Raw genomic sequence first — 15,062 nt, 5'->3', positions numbered from 1 at the left:
CGGGCATAGGGTTCAAGCGTCGTCCCCGACCATGATGGCGCTTGTCCGAGGCTTCTTTAGTTCTGTCCTGAACCAAGTAATCACACTAAAAGGGGGGTTAGCCCTATTAGTGGTTTGTTCTTTTCGTCGCCTTTTACGACTGGCAGAACATACCGGAGGCCTATTCTTTTATTATTTATTATTATTATTCTTTTATTATTATTATTATAATATTATATATAATATAGTATAAATAATAAATAATAAAATAAAATAAAAAACAAATAATAAAATATATTATTATTATTATTATCGTCATTATTATGTTTTGTAATGGAAGGTTGAAACTTAACACTGTGCGTGAAATGTGTCCACTGCTCTAGATAAACTCTTATGTAAGGATCCTGATTTTCCGCGATTGCTTCATTATGTTGTCGTTGAATTTTCAGAACTTAAATGACGTTAAATGCCAATTTGCTGTAGGGTTGTTCATGCAACACTTGCCTGACGATTTTTGTTACAATATATTAATTTCCTGTCCCAGTTTAGTTGTCTTCTCGCCGTACAAGTGATGCCTGACGTTGAACAAGAGCGTATCAGTGTGTGCTTTGGTGTGCTCCCCATAGCGTGTTCAAAGATATTGTACTGATTCTGATTTAGAGCACTATAAATGCGGGGTTTATTGTATGTCACCCAAGCTGCAGGTGCTGAATCAGTGGATCAGCAGAGTAACGGCGAAGTTCTCAAATCACAGTTGAAAGGAAGACAGAAACAGTAGAAATTTCCCTCTTGTCGCCTAGTGATTAGAGACGAGGCTGTATTTTGGTGTTTATTATTTGGTCGTTTCAGAGTAACTACTCTGCTTTTTGAATAATGCAGCTTACAAAAGGACAAGTAGCCTAATATGACTGGCTGATAAATATATACGAGAAAAAGTTATAAAATTTAATATTAAGCACTTACAAATACGAACGTTTCTAAAAAAACTATTTACACTAGTCTTTGCAGTTCTCATTTTTTACCTGGAAAGTTTCGAACTGAATTGCTACAAGAGAGATTGGACAGTATAGCCAGTTACATGGATGTCAACAAAATGTCTGTATCAGGTAGGTGTATGAGGCAGAGAAGGAGCTTCACTTGCAGTGTGGCACACTTAAAATCAACAGTTTTCAGCGAGGTCGTTGAAAATCCACACGGGATCTTTTCTCAGATGTAAAAAATACTGAGAGTCCTTCGCTATATGATAAAACTGAAATTAATTCACCAGGAATTGTTGAAAATTCCAATGAATAGTTCCCTGTTCGTACATAAGCAGCAATCGCATACTTGAGTTTTCTAAAGATATTCTGGTGCTAGATGACATTTTAGATGATCAAGCAATGTATTCCCTAGTACAGAATGTGAGTAGAGGGAAACTACTCACTCCTTGCTCTCGAGTTATCAGTGCGGTTGTCATTGTGTGATAATCAAAAAGAACTAAATCAAGGAGAACTGGATTCAAACCTGGCTTGAAAATCTGTTTTAATGAATCAAATGAATCAACTGATTTGGGAAAGATAGTGTAGTAGACACAGCGCTCAACACGTTTACAACAAAGTAATACTGATTTCAGCCAAAGTATTTCTTAATAATTGTACTAAAAAGAAAAATCAAAGCGTCGTGAAGCATTTTGTCCCTAGAAACAAAAATATACCTAGTAAAAGTAAGTGAACTTTAGTTGTATACAGTGTGCTGAATTTGTGTGATGAATGCGATTACAATAAAAACTGCACGTCTAAGTTGTAACAATGTTTTTATTCTTCACTACTCCATATTTCTTATAACTATTATGACTGACAAAATTATTACTTAAAATAGATTAATTAACTTTTAATATCATGCTAATTTGTGTGTAGTTGGAAACATATGTATAGGCGAAATTAAGCCATCTGTCATTTAACAAGTTCTGGATACCCAGTGTCAAAATAGGAACGGTCAGTGTATTAAATACTTGATATAAGACTGATTTTATTAAAATAGTGTGTGTATCACTGGAAATATAATATTCAACCAGAAAAAGCCTTTCTAGAACTAGCTACCAATAGAGACTGGTCTTGGGGGGCAAGTATTGTGTGACTCACCCTTGGTAGGTGGGCTCCTCCGAGCACGCGTCTTAATCTAAGCGGTGTTGGCGTAACCCCTAAATGAAAGGCCGTAAGACCACTCTACTGTCTACCAAGAAGAACAAACAAATCCCAGGAGCCCATTATAACAAACTCTTGAGAATACAAGTCAGTACCGAAAAGATCATAAAGTGCATCAACCTATTAACAATGTTAACAGTCCCTTAAGAGAACATGGATTCGGTGAATTGTGGACGCAGCGCCGACGATGATATATTGTCTTTCAAAGTAGCGCCACCAGTGTTAATGATGCAGACAGTCGTTTGCTATCAGATATAAGCAGCTTACAGGAACTTGCCCCGAACACACATTGCAATTATTCAGGATCCCAGATCTCCTGAAGTATTCATTGCCGACAACTATTCCCTTATCTCAAAATACTCAGTTTAGGAACGCCTGCGGTCAGTATAATTTCGGGACACCCATGTTTTGTAGATGGCGGCGGGTAGGGTACGATTCGAGCAGCTGAGTGTTCGTTTCTTGTGCCGCGCGCTTCGCTTTGTCTGCAAAAAAATGGCTCTGAGCACTATAGGCCTCAACTGCTGTGGTCGTAAGTCCCCTAGAACTTAGAACTACTTAAACCTAACTAACCTAAGGACATCACACACATCCATGCCCGAGGCAGGATTCGAACCTGCGACCGTAGCGGTCGTGCGGTTCCAGACTATAGCGCCTTTAACCGCTCGGCCACACCGGCCGGCCGCTTTGTCTGCAGACAGCAGGCGGGAGTTTCCTGGTACGCTTCATGGACGCGGCAGCTGTGACGCTATTCAGCCGGAGGATGGAGGAAAATCACAAATGACTGCCGCACGTACCGACAACAGGAAACGCAGTGGTAAGGCGGGGAGTGGACGGGCAAACGGCAGCACGCCGGTTCAGATCCCCGTCGAGATTTAGGGTTTTCGTCATTTCCCCACGTCGCTTACGCCGAATGTCGAGATGGCTTCTTTGGAAGTATATAATCGATACCCTTCCCCAATACGAGGTTGTGTTTCGTCTGTGATGACTTAATCGTCGACGCGACGTTAAATCCTAATGTTCCTTCTTTTTACCGACAGTAGGGATTGAGAAAACATTCAAAATTTTCGGCCAGAAGTGAAGATATGTTTCTGTCATGAACGCATTGACAGACTTCAATAATTACAAGAAATCTATTTTGCCATGAAGTCGCTGTGCCTCGACAGCGAAGTAAACAGTTTCTGAGAAACCTGAACGATATTATTATTTGTTTTACGTATTCTTCTGTTTCGAGTTGCGCTTTAATAACGCCGTAATCCATATATATTTTTTTGAACAGTGTGATAAACCTCCATGACTTTTTCGCAGATTCTTGCCGTTTCTGTATTTTCGTCCCCAGCGCATACTTTAATACATATATTAACATAGTACACTTCTGGAAATGGAAAAAAGAACACATTGACACCGGTGTGTCAGACCCACCATACTTGCTCCGGACACTGCGAGAGGGCTGTACAAGCAATGATCACAAGCACGGCACAGCGGACACACCAGGAACCGCGGTGTTGGCCGTCGAATGGCGCTAGCTGCGCAGCATTTGTGCACCGCCGCCGTCAGTGTCAGCCAGTTTGCCGTGGCATACGGAGCTCCATCGCAGTCTTTAACACTGGTAGCATGCCGCGACAGCGTGGACGTGAACCGTATGTGCAGTTGACGGACTTTGAGCGAGGGCGTATAGTAGGCATGCAGGAGGCCGGGTGGACGTACCGCCGAATTGCTCAACACGTGGGGCGTGAGGTCTCCACAGTACATCGATGTTGTCGCCAGTGGTCGGCGGAAGGTGCACGTGCCCGTCGACCTGGGACCGGACCGCAGCGACGCACGGATGCACGCCAAGACCGTAGGATCCTACGCAGTGCCGTAGGGGACCGCACCGCCACTTCCCAGCAAATTAGGGACACTGTTGCTCCTCGGGTATCGGCGAGGACCATTCGCAACCGTCTCCATGAAGCTGGGCTACGGTCCCGCACACCGTTAGGCCGTCTTCCGCTCACGCCCCAACATCGTGCAGCCCGCCTCCAGTGGTGTCGCGACAGGCGTGAATGGAGGGACGAATGGAGACGTGTCGTCTTCAGCGATGAGAGTCGCTTCTGCCTTGGTGACAATGATGGTCGTATGCGTGTTTGGCGCCGTGCAGGTGAGCGCCACAATCAGGACTGCATACGACCGAGGCACACAGGGCCAACACCCGGCATCATGGTGTGGGGAGCGATCTCCTACACTGGCCGTACACCACTGGTGATCGTCGAGGGGACACTGAATAGTGCACGGTACATCCAAACCGACAACGAACCCATCGTTCTACCATTCCTAGACCGGCAAGGGAACTTGCTGTTCCAACAGGACAATGCACGTCCGCATGTATCCCGTGCCACCCAACGTGCTCTAGAAGGTGTAAGTCAACTACTCTGGCCAGCAAGATCTCCGGATCTGTCCCCCATTGAGCATGTTTGGGACTGGATGAAGCGTCGTCTCACGCGGTCTGCACGTCCAGCACGAACGCTGGTCCAACTGAGGCGCCAGGTGGAAATGGCATGGCAAGCCGTTCCACAGGACTACATCCAGCATCTCTACGATCGTCTCCACGGGAGAATAGCAGCCTGCATTGCTGCGAAAGGTGGATATACACTGTACTAGTGCCGACATTGTGCATGCTCTGTTGCCTGTGTCTGTGTGCCTGTGGTTCTGTCAGTGTGATCATGTGATGTATCTGACCCCAGGAATGTGTCAATAAAGTTTCCCCTTCCTGGGACAATAAATTCACGGTGTTCTTATTTCAATTTCCAGGAGTGTATCTGCAACAGCACGCTGGAACTATTACAGTATAACCGGAAACCTGTGCAGAAATTCGCCTGGAACATAACCACCTTCGATCTCCTGTCAACACAATCAGGAGTTCGTTTCATATCATGTGAAAATTTAAACATCACTGGACTATAATCCGGATGATGATGTTTGCTTTGTGAGGCGCTCAACTGCGCGGTTATAAGCGCCCGTACAAAGTCTCAACATTTGTTTAGTCCAATCTCGCCACTACCATGAAAGATGATGAAATGATGAGGACAACACAAACAGCCAGTCATCTCGAGGTAGGGGAAAATGCCTGACCACACCAGGAATCGAACCCGGGACCTCGTGGTCGGGAAGCGAGAACGCGACCGTGAGACCATGAGCTGCAGACTATAATCCGGAGATCACGTAATAAAGTGTGTGTATTATCACGCAACTAATCTGTGTTACAAAAATTTCGGTCACGTGGGTCTTGGTAGTGCATTTTTCGCGAACTTTTGCGCATTTCTTCCCCATCAGAGCTCAAGAATGTATAGTGATGTACAGGCGTCGTTCACGTTCACTTCCTTTTTATCAGGCTATTTAGTTTTTCTGGATTTCTGAAAGGAGATATCGCTCGCGGGTGCAGCATTTAATCGACTAATCTGGGCGCGTATCGGTTTAACCCAGACAGTGCTGACGGGAAGTCTGCTGTTCACTGTGATGTAACGTGCGCCAGTTGTCAAGGCGGACTGATAATGAAGGAGCAGATAACCAAGTGTTGTCGGAGAAATCTTCTCCACGTGTTTGTCTGACGTCAACAAGATTCACGTAGTATGATATAGTGGCCAACTATGTAAAACAAACTAAAAAAATGTAGCAGCTCGCGATTATAAAGTCATTTGCTTGAGGATGGAAGCACTATTAGATTCTTTTCAATATAAAACCGTAAACTTCGATCGGATCGGATGACGCAAAACATGGAAAGTGCGGTTACTTAGCTAGATAGTTAGTTAATTAGTCAGTTACATGCAACACTTAAACGATATTTTTGTCGAAGTGGAATAAAAATCATCATACAGGGAGCCCAGCGAAGGAGTTCCACATTTAAAATTTGAAAATCTAGAAACCGAAGATCGATAGACGAATGCAGCAAACAGTATGTTTATTGTGAAAGCCGTTAATTTTATACAGAAGTTATAGGAAAATTTCGAAATAGATCGAAAAGTTGCTAACAGACGGCGCTATAATCGCAATACGTGCTGTCTATAAGTAATACGCTACAGTTCAGAGCGATCAGTTTCGCCGTTGAACATGTTTTTCTGGTAATGGAATACTACAGGTTCGAAGACCGTCCTACGCCAACAAGGTGGGTTTTTTCAACACGATTTAACGCTCCAAAAGGACCCGATGCTAAAACTATTCGCAAGCTCTTCGCCAAATTCCCCTTTTTAAATAAAAGTTCGCCTATGTCAGTGATCGGGAAGAGGCGGCCTGCGAGACATATGCGCCTCTTTGGCCCCCTGAGCGGCTCTTCCACAAAATGCCTCATACTGTGCGAGTGAAACCCCGTGGCCCAGGCGCAAAAGCCGATTTTCTGCCTGGGTGAGTCTATCTTGAAAACTTTGCGTTACGCGGGATTTTGGACTGCTCAGACCCCTTCCACTCGCTACGACCCGCACCGCATTTTCTGCTTGTGACAATTTCTTCTAAAGTGGGGGACGGATAACGCTTGTGAGTTGGCAGCGTGAGATAATTTTTAACGGACTGAAGCTCACGCAGTATGAAACAGTGGAAGAGAGCATCTAACTTGTTGGATAGAGTGGAACTGTTTCTCGTCAAGTGTAGAAAAAAGCGTGCGATCTGGCGAAAGAAAAAGGTAATTATGTTAATAATTAAATAACAAGGGATCATTTGGGGAGCGATTTAACAATGAGTCGACAATAAATGAAAGAGGCGATGATAGGGACAAAGAAATATAAGCTTGGGCAATGACAAATAAAAATACTGGTAGATGTGACTGGTTTTTTAAATTCTATTTTTACATACTTGATGTTTGTGTCTATCTTTAGGCGAGCGCTCTGAAGGAAATACACGTTCTTTTTTAACGCATGGGCTAGCATTTCTGATTCATATAATCAGCTAAAAAGCTAGCATTTACTGCTCTTTCCTTATTCGGGTTTACAAAAAACAGTTATCTTCAAGAGTAAACTGGGAAGTCGTCTTATTGTTGAGAACCGGGAACCTTACCTAAAATTAAAAACAACATTCAAACCTCATTTACCCAAACTTTATAAAAGTTGGAAGGTCATTGTTGGCATTAGTTTTTATCAGTCATTTTCACGATTTAATTTTGTGGATATCTTACACCTTAATTTTCTCAGTAAATAATTTCTTTATTACTATGACATTAAGCTTTATTCAGCGCACCTAAAGTTTAACTATTAAAATTTCCAAGTTAATTTTAGGATTCGTTGTGGACTGTAAAAAGATGTAATGTCCAGTATTGAGAAAGGTACGTCGAGACTTCCTGAACATGCAGAGAGGCTGAACGAAAGGAGGTAGCCGAAACAAGTACACAAGGAGTGTGTGGACGGGAAAACTGGAAGGGGTCGACCTCAGTGAATGTACTTTAATCAGATTGAGAAGGTTTTTACGAAATCCAGCTTGCTAATACCCTAATTAACATATTAACAGCATACTTACCTACGTAGTTTATGCTTAAGCCGCGTGGGTAGCCTTACGGTCTGAGGCGCCTTGTCACGGTCCGCGCAGCTCTCCTCCCCCCCCCCCCCTTCCCCCTCCGTCGGAGGTTCGAGTCCTCCCTCGGGCACTGGTGTGTGTGTGTTGCCCATAGCGTAAGTTATTTTAAGTTAGATTAAGTAGTGTGTAAACTTAGGGACCGATGACCTAAGCAGTTTGCTCCCATAAGATCTTACCACAAATTTACATACAGTTTATGTTTAAATATTTTGACTCGCAAAAGAAATTTCAATCGTTGTACTGTTTATGCATGGCTCTTTTGACTAATGGGTTTGCCAATCACTAGTCTATGGAATAGAGGAAGGGCTACAGAAGAAATTATTTTCATTTCGATTTAAGACTTGCTTTGCTACCTATCACTGTATATCTATATTTTGTCACTGAATATCTTCCTCCAGTTCAAGTTTTCACCAGTATAGACACCCAAAAATTAGGAGCAGTCTGCCCTGTTTACTGACTGCTGTTCATGTGTTGCGTCAGTTGTTGGTATGACCATTTATTTTTCTTAAAGGTGATTCCTTGCAACTTGCCTACAAGTATTATTATCGAGCATTACTCTTGCGCCGCTTTCCTGTAAGAGATGCTCCGATGTGTAAAAATATAGAAACGTACGTCTCGAAATGAGAAGAAAGATTGTTACTGACTACAGGGTGTAACAGAAAGATATGGCACGTTTTCAGGAAACATTCCTCACATGTAGAGGGAGAAAATATGTTGTATGGACATGGACCCGGAAACGCTTTATTTTCCAGGTTAGATCTAACTTTCTACAACTCAGCAACACGTTAATCGTGGGAAATATGCAAAAGAGAAGGTATCATCACAGTATGAAACACTTTCCTAAACAAAATGTACATCTCCTACCGGAGTTCCACACACAAGGGTTTTCAAATGCCCCAATAAACAATAGTCTAGTGGGTTTAGATCCGGAGAGGGTGGAGGGCAAGGAATTGGTCCACCTCTGCCAATCCGCCTGTCACGAAATCCGCTATTTATAAGTCTACGAACTTTAACACTGAAATTAGGAGGAGCTCCATCGAGCACAAGGCACACGTTATGGCGCACTCGTTTAGCCACGTGTCCTAACAGAACAGGAAGAGTATTATCTAAGAAAGCATGGCAAGGTTCTCTGGTGTGAGTGGGTGGAAGAACATTGGGTTCTAACAAACAATCACCAATAATACCGGCACTAACGTTGACAGAAAATCGATGTTGTTGACGTGGTTGCATAACTTCGCGAGGATTCTCGACAGCCCATACGTGCTGATTGGTAAAACTTTCAACCTGATATCGTTGAAACGCAGCCACATCATTGAGTAGCACATTTTCTCTAAAGTGAGGGTTTATATTGTTAAATGTACTTCCACATCTACATCTACATAGTGCAAACAACTGTGAAGTGCATGGCAGAGGGTACGTCCCATTGTACTAGTTATTACGGCTTCTTCTCGTTCCTTCACATATGGAGTGCGGGAAGAATGATTAAGTGCCTCTGAGCGTGCTGTAATTAATCTCTTCTTGTCGTCACGGTGCCTATGTGAGCCAAAGGTAGGCGGTTGTGGTATATTCCATGAGTCATCAATTAAAGCTGGTTCTTGAAACTTTATAAGTAGGTTTTCTCGCGATAGTTCAGACCTGTCTTCAACAGTCTGCCAGTTAAGTCTCTTCATCATCTGTGACACAGTAGCGATCTCCTTTGTAGACTTATTACACTTCCCCAGTACTCTGCTAACAAACCGAAGTCTGTCACCCGTTTCCCCGTTTTACTCACTACTGAGCCTATATAACCATTCCATTTCACGTCCTCACAGAGTATTACACCCAGGTATGTGTAAGAGTTGGCTGAGTCCAACGGTGACTCACTCATATTATAGTCATACGATACTCCATTTTTTTTCGTTTTGTGAAATGCGCAATTTTACATCTTTGAACAAATTTAAACCAAGTTGCCAGTCTTTGCCCCACTTTGAAATCTTACCGAGACCTGACTAAATATTTACGCAGGTTCTTCCGGACAGTACTTCATTACAGACAAGTGCATCAGCATCAGAAACTCTGAGATTACTATTAATATTGTCCGCAAGGTCATTAATATACAACATGAACAATAGGGGTCCAAACGCAGGTCCCTGCGGCACACCCGAAGTCTCACGATACCTCTCAACCTAAGATAACCTGCTGCATCCTCCCTACCAAGAAATCCTCAATCCGGTCACAAATTTCACTTGACAGACCATATGATCGTAGATATGGCGCTAAGTGAACTGCTTTTCGCAAATCGAGAAATACTGCATCTACCTGACTGCCTTGGTCTAAGGCTTACAGTATATCATGTTACAAAAGTGTGAGTTGTGTTTCACACGATCGATGTTTCCGGAATCCCCGCTGGTTGGCATGGATGAGATCATTCCATTACAGATACCTTATTATGTTTGAGCTCAGATTACGTTCTAAGATTCTACAGCAAATCGATGTCAAGGATATTGGGCGGCAGCATTGTGAATGACGTCCACTACACAATTTGTAAACGGGTGTGACCTGTGCTTTCTTCCAAGTACTGGGCACGGTGTTTTGTTCGAGGTATCTAAGATGGATTGTAGTCACAAGACGGGATAACTCAGCTAGAAATTCAGTACACAATCCTATAGTGATTTTATCGGGCTGTGGAGTTATATACAATTTTAACGATTTCAGCGGTTTATCAACACCACTAACACTAGTGTCTGTTTCACTCATCTTTTCTGTGGTACGAGAATTACGTTGGGGCCATTCTTCTAGGTTTTTCTTTGTAAAGGACATTTGAAAACGGAGTAAATCATTCCAGCTTTTGCTTTGCTACCCTCAGTTTCAGTTCCTGTCTCATTCTCGATTGACTGGACACGAACTTTGGGGCACGAATAGCCATTACATACGACCAGAATGTCTTCTGTGAAAGATCATTGGACAGTATTCTTTTACGGGAGTCACTGAATGATTTACGCATTTAGCAGTCGCAGAAGCCTGCCCGTGCCGGAATATAAGGTGCTGATAGTGCCTGCATATGCTGTACATGGTGTGGATACAACAGGTCGACTTTACTTGTTGGAGCTAATAGTTTACGACGACTCTAGGGTTGTTAGCTGCACGAAGACGTTCTTTCTCCAGTTGAGGTGTCCTCGTCCTTGCTCCAGACCTGTGTCAATTAGCTTATTTTTTTCGTCTACGTGTGAGGATTGTTTCCTGAAAGTTTGGCCATACCTTCTTTTTTTTTACACCCTGTATAAATTTGCATGGAAACGCTACCTTACGGGCATGTGTTCAGTGTTACGTGTCAGACGATAGTGGTTGAATGTTCGAATTACGACGCTGTGGTGTACAGTAATTGGCGGGCAGCCTTTCGTCGTAAAGTAGCATTGCGCGCTCGGACCGAGCTTGAAATGACCCTAAGAGGCACGATGAAAGACATGTATCGAGCTGCCAAGGATTGCAACTTCCGTGGACTCCAGAGCGGTTGCCCGCGACACCTTGCTGTACCGCGAGCCAGAGACATTCGCCGTTGTTGCGGCTTATGTCCTTACTGGAGCCGCGACGGCAGGTTCAGAGGACGTACTGGTACTGATCGCGGCATGAAGCAGAACTGTGAGAAGGCGTCGCAGATCAGAGGGAACTGCAGAAGACACGAGATTTGAACACTCTGGGCTATCGAGGTCTTCTAGATTCCAGTAACACCGCGCTAGTGCCAGAGGCCGTAAACCATGAGTTACTTATTTTGAAGTAAAGTATAATTAGTAAGGGACTTAGATCTTAATTAGGAATTAGTAACTTAACTAGTACCAGGCGTAGTAGTATAAAACAGGAAACTTCCTATAGATGGTGCCAGCCGTCAGAGTAAAGCCCGTAAGACCGCGTCTGCAGCGCCATCTGCTTCCTGTAACGGCTGACGACGAATGTCAGCACACAGTAAACCAAGTTCCATACATCGGTATGTTTTGAAACTAGTAAACATGTCTAGTTTTGTGCCTACGAACTACGATTTGCGAACGGAACTGGCTTTCTGTTATCATTTGAAGAAAACTGCTGCAGAATCGCATCGAATGCTTTTCGAAGATTTCGGCGAACATGCTCTTAGGGAAAACACAGTGTTTCGAGTGGTCCAAACAGTTCAGAAGTGGCGATTTTGATGTAAGAAACGACGAGCGCGGGAAACCACTGAAAAAGTTCGAAGACAACGAATTGCAGGCCTCATTGGATGAATATGATATTCAAATTCAACGGGAACTCGCTGATCAATTGAATGTGACGCAAAAACCGTTTCTCTTCCATTGAAAGCTATGCGAAAGGTGCAGAGAGTGGGAGATGGGTTCCACATGAACTGAATGAAAGACAGCAAGCAAATGGAAAGACCGGTTGTCAAATGCTGCTCGCCAGATACAAAAGAAAGTCGTTTCTCCATCGAATAGTGGCAAGTGATGAAAAATGGATATATTTTGAGAATCCTAAAGGTTGTAAATCATGGGTGAATCCAGGCAAACCATCGACATCCAGTGCAAGACCAAATCGCTTTGGAAAGAAGACAATGCTCTATATTTGGTGGGATCAGAAGGTTGTCATCTACTATGAGCCGCTAAAACCTGGTGAAACCGTTAACACTGATCGCTACCGACAGCAACTGACCGACTTAAATCGAGCATTGTGTGAAAAAGGACTGCAATAAGGGAATAGGCAACACAAAGTCACACTGCTCCACTATAGCGCCCCGTCACACACAGCAGAGAAACGATCGAGTAGTTCAGTTGTAGCTAGGGCATGCGGCTTATTCTCCAGATTTGGCTCCGTCCGATTATCATCTGTTTGCGTCAATGGGACATGCTCTCGCTGAACAATACTTCAGTCAGTATAAAAATGTACGAAAATTGCTGGATGACTGCTTCGCTTCAAAAGAAGAACTGCTTTTTGGTGTGCCATTCATAGCCTGCCGGACATGTGGAAGAAATGTATAAATAGCAATTATTGTTTATCACAGTCAAACAACAGACGAGTAATTATTGCAGCCAAATTCCGGTTTCATACTCTACACCAGGTTTGTTTTAGTCAGTAAGTAGTATTTTATGAATTAGCTGGAAACTTTTTCTTTAAGTACTAGCCAATTAAAATTATACAGTAATAGGTACTATAAACAATAAGAATATATTGCCTGCTGAGCTATCTATGGCTGTAGCCTCCAATTTAAGCCAGTTGTAAGGATACAAATATAGCCCTGTCCCGAACATATCGAATCTGCCTTTATGCGTCTTTGATTCAGGGAATTGGCGTCGTTGGCGGGGGAATCCCATTGCATTAAAATGGTACTGCTTGGCGCCCGAAGTCCTTCCGGTGCTTTCACTAAGAGACGGTAGCAAGTGTGCGCGTCGAGAGCGATCGTATATAAGATTTCTTGAATTAAAGAACTGGGGGTATTGAGAGAGCCAGCGAGTAACTCCTGAATTAAAACCGACCGTAAAACACGAACCAGCAGTGGCAAACTCGATTCACACGGTTTTAACCGCGTGATTGCGGTTGCAGAGCGAGTGTGTTGCTTGTGTTTAAAGTATAATAAATCGAATGTTGTCATATAAACGTGAACTTCATTTAACTTTATCGTAATAATGATAGTATTTTTGTGGGAAATATGATCAGAATTAGTGGAGTTGTAGACAAGGCACGTGTCAGAACACACGGTTAAGAACTTTGTCGAGCTGACACGTGTACCTCAGTTGTAAGCTCGCCCTCCTCGCTGCCATAATCATCAAGTCTAGTTGCCTACTAACCCTAAAACACCAGAGTTGGCTTAATAAAAAGGAGGAGCGGGCCACACAGTCTAAGCAGGATACGCGCAGATGTGAAGCCTCCAAATTCGGCGGCCAGTAGCAATATCACGGTGTGTGCCATAAACCTATACTCATGGACTTAAGTATAAGTGAAGCCTCCAAATTCGGCGGCCAGTAGCAATATCACGGTGTGTGCCATAAACCTATACTCATGGACTTATACTTTACAAGCCACCAGCTGTCACCATCGCTCGCAAAGGAGTAGCATGCTCAGGACGTTCACCGACAGAGCACCAGCCGCGTCACATTCAAACAGTTTATCTCATGAGCAACGCCACCTCCGTACCGTATTCCTGAAAAATGGATATTCCGAACCGGAGATTCGCTGTACCTAACAACCAGCGCCTGTTATATAACATGAGAAGCTGCAAACAAGTGAAAGAGGAATGGGCTTCTCTGAAATACGTCAGCTGATTTCCTCGAAAATAGGAAGATTACTCGAGTAATCAAAGTTCAATGCTTCTTCTATCCGCTTGTGTAACTCAGAGCACTTCTAAGTTCGATGAAAGGCAATCTTGGTTTGAGAAGATTCCTTGTAGCTCCGGGAAGTCGTGCACAGGGCAAACATATCCCACCGAGTAATACAGATGCGTCGAACATCGATGACACAGAAATCTGCAGTGGCCTAGTACCGTCTCAGTACGGGGCACAACGTGGTCTACTAAAATACCAAAATTCTCTCGTCGATGTCTTCGTACTGGAACAACATAATTAAAGAAGGCACCGAAATTCGGAGCTAGACTAATCTTCTGAACAGAGAGCGAGAATCCCAACTTTGCACAGCAAGGGATCTCGCGCTAGCCGAGTTAAAATCGCAACGACCACAAAGAAGAACTGTTGATCATAACAAGGGATGACGCTTTGTTGGCGACGTAGATATTCGGATGACACCGACGAGAGTGAACACGCGCCAGCGCTGACACGTGTATTCACTGAATGGCAGGCGGCACCGGAGAGAGTGCGCTGGTGCGACTCACGGCATCGAACACTATGAACGGCGGCCTTTGCACCTGCAGCGAACCACTTGGTTCGTTGTCCGACAGGTGACGTAGCTGCACTTCTCGCTAAGGATCAGGAAACCTTCGCTACTGGTCACTGAGTCTTGCGCGTTTGCGCCTGCGCGTTTCCTGCTTAGACTTGCGGTTTCAGTCATGCAGCTCAGCAGTGTGTTGCGCCTATGAAATATTGTGGGAATTTCCCGACATCCGACGTCTCGCCAGAAAACCATTTCTACAACTGGTCCGTCGGGAAAGCCTCAAGCAACACATACTTCAGTGTTATTTATTTTTAATACCAGTACGAGAATAATAATTACTCGTCAACTGCATCTCGATTTGTATTACTGTTTTTAACCAATCATATATTGTATTAGCCGTCTTCAGTGCGTTTATGAGTACTGTGCTTTGTCCATTACTCTCCCAGCACTGGTAATACACCTGTGGACTCTTCTATCACAGTAAAATACGTTAGGGAGGCGTAAAGTGGAACTCTGACAAAACTGACCGTGGAAATGTGATGAAATCTT

At 43.7% G+C, this 15,062-nt stretch overlaps 1 protein-coding gene across 1 annotated transcript in view; it reads right to left on the bottom strand.

Annotated features, from left to right (window-relative positions):
• Positions 1-15,062, bottom strand: part of LOC126413283 (uncharacterized) — a 155,817-nt gene that overhangs the window by 81,238 nt on the left and 59,517 nt on the right. The gene's annotated exons all lie outside the window — the stretch shown is intronic.

The sequence above is a fragment of the Schistocerca serialis genome, chromosome 7 (assembly GCF_023864345.2).
Source record: "Schistocerca serialis cubense isolate TAMUIC-IGC-003099 chromosome 7, iqSchSeri2.2, whole genome shotgun sequence".
Taxonomy (NCBI): Eukaryota; Metazoa; Arthropoda; class Insecta; order Orthoptera; family Acrididae; genus Schistocerca; species Schistocerca serialis.
This window is presented reverse-complemented; position numbering and strand designations above follow the sequence as displayed.